Below are 6,299 nucleotides of genomic sequence, written 5' to 3' on the forward strand. Positions count from 1 at the left end.
GGGTGTCCCTGGTATTCATTTTCTTAAGCTTCAATTCCTCCTAATACTCTTTCATATGTTTTTCTTGTTTCATTTTCCCAAGGCCTTTTCCATGCAACTTATGTGACAACTTCTAACAAGCTTCTTTAGGTGTCATCTGCAAATATATATGGAAAGGAAATGAATTTCTTGTTTCTATGAATAGATATTAAAGAATTAAACTATGGGATTGACATGTTAAAGCACAGGAGCTCTATAATAATTTCCATATGATTTATTTATTCACTTAGTAAGTTAGTTTTTCATAAGTCCTTGGGGCTTGGACTGTCCTAATTTTGACTAGCATGTGAGGCACTACATTATTTTTGGCTTGTGGACACTCGTTTGTGGCCCACTATTTTTTTGTGTTAATTTTTCTACATTTTTCTTATAATGTTTCAAGGAAGCATTTTATCCTAGAAAAAAGGGATAATGTGGTATGTAAACAACAATCCCACTAATGTCAGGCTCAACTAACTTCTCAACTTCCATTGGGACTACTACATGTAGATGCATGTCCTACTAGCACAACGTCAAAATGATTTCTTGATCATTAAAAAACTTGTTCATCCTATTCAGTGTTCACCCAATCCTTCATATACTTTGTGCCACATGCAACACTCTACGGGAAACAGATGTATTTTGCTTGCAAAAGCACAAATATCTGCAAGGTGTTTTCCAATTGATCCATAGAATGATAACAAAATTCACATAATAAAAATAAATGGCACAACTCGTTTAATTCTAATATAATGAAACAAGATGTTGTTAGTTCATAAGACACTAAAGAAAAGGTGAAAAATGGACCATATTTCCTATACCAAATGTTAATTCAGTAATGTTTCATCCACTAGATCCTAATGTTTGTAAAAACAATAGTACAAAAATGCAGGGATTATATAGAAAAATATATGGGAAAATTCTAACTTCCTTATTTCCATTATGACTTCCATATGACCCCACATCAAATACCAACAAAATTTAAACTAATATTGAGAAGCGTTATATAAGAAAGATACAACCATGTTTGAGTAGTATGTTCTTTGAAAAATGCCACCAATCAAATTAAGGAAAACATTTCTTTTATATTAAAAAAGGAGTCATGATAGTTTCTATAGAACCTGGCAAGCTTGTGGAACATTTTCAAGAATGCATATCACCACCAAACCACAACTACCTATTGTTGAGAATAGACAAAATGATACTAGCAACGTAACTTGGGTAAAGTTTTTATTACATAAATGTACTTCCAAACCAGATCCTGAAAACTTAAAAGGTAAAGCATCGATATGGAGTCAAAGGTTACAAAAATTTTCGAAAAATTCCCAGTAAAATTGGTCAAGTATCATGTGGATATTGTTATTTCTTCTCTTCATCCATAGAATATCATAGAAATGCATGAAAGGACAAAAATAGTCTACACCAAAACAATGTCCTCAAAGTTCAAACTTCAAACAGAACTCCCTCCATAATCTCTAAGTTAAAATTAATGCACACTATCCATACATATGGCCATTGAAACTTTCAACAAAGAAAAAATATTTTATATTCTCTATACATAATATTAACCTACAATATCAACATTTTAACATCTTATTTCCCACTTGCTCAATTGTGATGACTCATAAACTCATTTGAGAAAATACGGTCCCGCTCAGCACAAATAATGATATTATTCTTGAATTTTGATCTTGCTATTGGCATAAAAGCTAAGAACCTTAAGGACCATATCATATGAGGACTTTAAACACCTTTTCCAACAGCAGTATTCATGGCCCTAAAGAACTCAATCTTCTTTTAAGAAGTCCCAAGTCTAAATATATCATGTCTTTAGTTTTTTCGTAGGACCCATCGTCCCAGTTTCAGATTTATGCTTGATTCCTAAGAAATTTTTAACCTACAATGCAAAAAATCATGTCACGTATTTGCAAAACTAGAAGACACAACATATAATGTACTACACAGTTGTCATGAACAAACTTAATCTAAAGGAAGACAAGAAGAAAATTATTTTCAGTTCAATGCTAGCAACCTTCCTGTCACCAAGCATTAGAGTCAGGCTTCCTAGAACCTCCTTTTCAACAGTAGAAAACCCACTTTTTCAGTGACTTTTAAAATACATGGACAAGGTTGTACATTAACATAAGCCAATACCGGTGAGATAATTCTCAAATTAAAAGTACTCGTGCATGAACTAAAAAGAAGATAAGTACACCCTAGTTTAATTTGATCATTGAGAATATAAGAAGTATGTAGTTTGGCTTGGATGTCACACATTTTTTCCATGGAAATCAGATGGGTGTCCCTGGTATTCATTTTCTTAAGCTTCAATTCCTCCTAATACTCTTTCATATGTTTTTCTTGTTTCATTTTCCCAAGGCCTTGTCCATGCAACTTATGTGACTTCTAAAAAGCTTCTTTAGGTGTCATCTAGAAATATATATGGAAAGGAAATGAATTTCTTGTTTCTATGAATATATATTAAAGAATTAAACTAGGGGATTGACATGCTAAAGCACAGGAGCTCTGTTAGAATTTCCATATGATTTATTTATTCACTTAGTAAGTTAGTTTTTCATAATCCCTTGGGGCTTGGACTGTCCTAATTTTGACTAGCATGTGAGGCAATACATTATTTTTGGCTTTTGGACACTGGTTTGTGGCCCACTCTTTTTTGTTTGAATTTTTCTACATTTTTCTTATAATGTTTCAAGGAAGCATTTTATCCTAGAAAAAAGGGATAATGTGGTATGTAAACAACAATCCCACTAATATCAGGCTCAACTAACTTCTCAACTTCCATTGGGACTACTACATGTAGATGCATGTCCTACTAGCACAACGTCAAAATGATTTCTTGATCATTAAAAATTTTGTTCATCCTATTCAGTGTTCACCCAATCCTTCATATAATTTGTGCCCCATGCAACACTCTACGGGAAACAGATGTATTTTGCATGCAAAAGCACAAATATCTGCAAGGTGTTTTCCAATTGATCTGTAGAATGATAACAAAATTCACATAATAAAAATAAGTGGCACAATTGGTTTAATTATAATATAATGAAACGAGATGTTGTTAGTTCATAAGACACTAAAGAAAAGGTGAAAAATGGACAAGATTTCCTATACCAAATGTTAATTCAGTAATGTTTCATCCACTAGATTCTAATGTTTGTAAAAACAGTAGTACAAAAATGCAGGGATTATTTAGAAAAATATATGGGAAAATTCTAACTTGCTTATTTCCATTATGACTTCCATACGACCCCACATCAAATACCAACAAAATTTAAACTAATATTGAGAAACGTTATATAAGAAAGATACAACCATGTTTGAGAAGTATGTTCTTTGAAAAATGCCACCAATCAAATTAAGGAAAACATTTCTTTTATATTAAAAAAGGAGTCATGATAGTTTCTATAGAACCTGGCAAGCTTGTGGAACATTTTCAAGAATGCATATCACCACCAAACCATAGCTACCTAATGTTGAGAATAAACAAAATGATACTAGCAATGTAACTTGGGTAAAGTTTTTATTATATAAATGTACATCCAAACTAGATCCTGAAAACTTAAAAGGTGAAGCATCGATATGGAGTCAAAGGTTACAAACGTTTTCTAAAAATTCCCAGTAAAATTGGTCAAGTAGCATTTGGATATTGTTATTTCTTCTCTTCATCCATATAATATCCTAGAAATGCATGAAAGGACAAAAATAGTCTACACCAAAACAATGTCCTCAAAGTTCAAACTTCAAACAGAACTCCCTCCATAATCTCTAAGTTAAAATTGATGCACACTATCCATACATATGGCCATTGAAACTTTCAACAAAGAAAAAATATTTTATATTCTCTATACATAATATTAACCTACAATATCAACATTTTAACATCTTATTTCCCACTTGCTCAATTGTGATGACTCATAAACTCATTTGAGAAAATACGGTCCCGCTCAGCACAAATAATGATATTATTCTTGAATTTTGATCTTGCTATTGGCATAAAAGCTAAGAACCTTAAGGACCATATCATATATGAGGACTTCAAACACCTTTGCCAATAGTAGTATTCATGGCCCTAAAGAACTCAATCTTCTTTTAAGAAGTGCCAAGTCTAACTATATCATGTCTTTGGTTTTTTCGTAGAACCCATCGTCCCAGTTTTAGATTTATGCTTGATTCCTAAGAAATTTTTAACCTACAATGTAAAAAATCATGTCACGTATTTGCAAAACTTGAAGACACAACATGTAATGTAGTACACAGTTGTCATGAACAAACTTAATCTAAAGGAAGACAAGAAGAAAATTATTTTCAGTTCAATGCTAGCAACCTTCTTGTCACCAAGCATTAGAGTCACGCTTCCTAGAACCTCCTTTTCAACAGTAGAAAACCCACTTCTTCAGTGACTTTTAAAATACATGGACAAGGTTGTACATTATCATAAGCCAATACCGGTGAGATAATTCTCGAATTAAAAGTACTCGTGGATGAACTAAAAAGAAGATAAGTACACCCTAGTTTAATTTGATCATTGAGAACAATATAAGGAGTATGTAGTTTGGCTTGGATGTCACACATTTTTTCCATGGACATCAGATGGGTGTCCCTGGTATTCATTTTCTTAAGCTTCAATTCCTCCTAATACTCTTTCATATGTTTTTCTTGTTTCATTTTCCCAAGGCCTTTTCCATGCAACTTATGTGACAACTTCTAAAAAGCTTCTTTAGGTTTCATCTGCAAATATATATGGAAATGAAATGAATTTCTTGTTTCTATGAATAGATAGTAAAGAATTAAACTAGGGGATTGACATGCTAAAGCACAGGACAACTTTAAATTTCAAACAAAGAAACTTACAATATGACCTAACTCATCTAAATGGTCTAATTGTATCTCTTTTGGTCCATCAGTATCTCATAGTCCAACAAGTTTTCTTTTTTTCATCTCCATATTCCTTCCACCCCATTCCACATACTCTTTCAATGAACCCCTTTCCTTCAATAGTTGCAAGGTCTTAGCCAAACCTTTTCCTAAATAAGCTTCTTTAATTATGTCATCTGTCACCATTTCTTCCTCTTCTAATTTTTTATAACTGACATCTATATCCATTTCCTTCACCTCAGTCTAACCACTTATGGTTTTGGCAACATCATCTTTTTTGACAGGACCTAAACCCTCATCATCCTCTTTAAAGACATCTTCAATTACAGGCTTGTGAGTGTTTGGCTCAATGAGCACAAAATTAGAATTATAAAATAATGAGGTAGTACAATGAAACATCAATTAAAAAATCAAATATATACTATAGTTATGATGACTACATGAGACAATTCATTACAAAAATAAATTTAAGAATTCATATCATTATTTATAACTTCCCTTTTTTTTCCACACACCTTCATAAAGCTTTAAAATCCACACAAAATCCTCCATCTCCATAAGTATAACTTTATTTTCCTACACTTTTTTTTATGATTGACCATTTACTTTGCCTAATTTGCAGCTACTGCTAAATGAGCTACTTCTTGGGGGATAGACCCACTACTTTCTTCTTACCTATTCAATGCCACTTTCCTGGCCTTCTCTAGTGACTTGTAAAGATCTTCATCCTCCGCACTAAAAACAACATCTCCTTCTTCATTGACCTGCATGGCATTTGACGAATTCTCATCTCGAAGCCCTCTAGAAGCCTCTTTTGCTTTATTATATGCATTTTGATATGCACTTTTCCTTCAACTTTTGCCTTTCTGCATTTTCCCTGGAAAATTTTCGTTTTGTATCATCCTAGAACCAAGATCCCCAACACCAAATCCAACAACAATTTCTTCTTCTTCCAGTGCATCAATGTCTAGCTTATCCTTCTTTCAAAACTTTTTCTTCATCTTAGGTTTCTTGAATTAAAGCATTTCCTCTTGAGTGTAATAATCAGAAATAATTGTTCTTGGTTGGGCCTATGACTCTTCAGCTTAGTTAGTCATAGTTTCACCTTGCAGTCTCTTCTGTATCTAGAGAGACATTATTACACACACATAAAAGATAATATCAACATTTGACATTTTTAAACAGAAAAAATTACACAAACATAATAGGTGATATCAACATTCAACAACACTTTAATCCTCCTTAAACTAGTGTGGTAGCATTCTTCAAAACTAACATGAAATATAAAACATGATTAACAAATTTCTCATTAATAGATAAACACCAAATAAAAATTATGATGATAAGGTTGCAGGAGCTTCAACCAGCCATGAATCCAACACATG

The 6,299-nt window shown here is 32.6% G+C and overlaps 1 pseudogene; it reads right to left on the bottom strand.

Annotated features, from left to right (window-relative positions):
• Positions 1–1,840: 1,840 nt before the first annotated feature.
• Positions 1,841–5,142, bottom strand: LOC149194337 (SART-1 family protein DOT2-like; annotated as a pseudogene).
• Between the last annotated feature and the right edge of the window lie 1,157 nt (positions 5,143–6,299).

The sequence above is a fragment of the Pinus tabuliformis genome, chromosome 2_2 (genome assembly GCF_031772625.1).
Source record: "Pinus tabuliformis cultivar Carrire ecotype Pingquan chromosome 2_2, CPIR1, whole genome shotgun sequence".
Taxonomy (NCBI): domain Eukaryota; kingdom Viridiplantae; phylum Streptophyta; class Pinopsida; order Pinales; family Pinaceae; genus Pinus; species Pinus tabuliformis.